The following is a 275-nucleotide window of genomic DNA, read 5'->3' on the forward strand; positions in this document are numbered from 1 at the left end:
CCACCGGGGAGCGGCCGGGTCCTCCCACCCGCCCCTCAACACCCCGCTCCCGCCTGGAAAGCGGCTCTTCATTGACTTCGCCGGCCCCGGTCGCGTTCCCCGCCCCCCCCTCCGCCGCCTCCCATTGGTCTACCGGACCCACGTGGGCGCGGCGGGCGCCCTTGTGGTTGGCCGGCGAGGGGCGGTGTTAGTGAGAAGGGAGGGGGCGAGGCGAGGGGGCGGGAGGCAGTTGCCCGGGTAACGGGAGAGTGAGTAGTGGCGGCGGCGGCGGCGGC

Source organism: Haliaeetus leucocephalus, unplaced genomic scaffold (assembly GCF_000737465.1).
Source record: "Haliaeetus leucocephalus isolate CR32 unplaced genomic scaffold, Haliaeetus_leucocephalus-4.0 Scaffold173, whole genome shotgun sequence".
NCBI lineage: Eukaryota > Metazoa > Chordata > Aves > Accipitriformes > Accipitridae > Haliaeetus > Haliaeetus leucocephalus.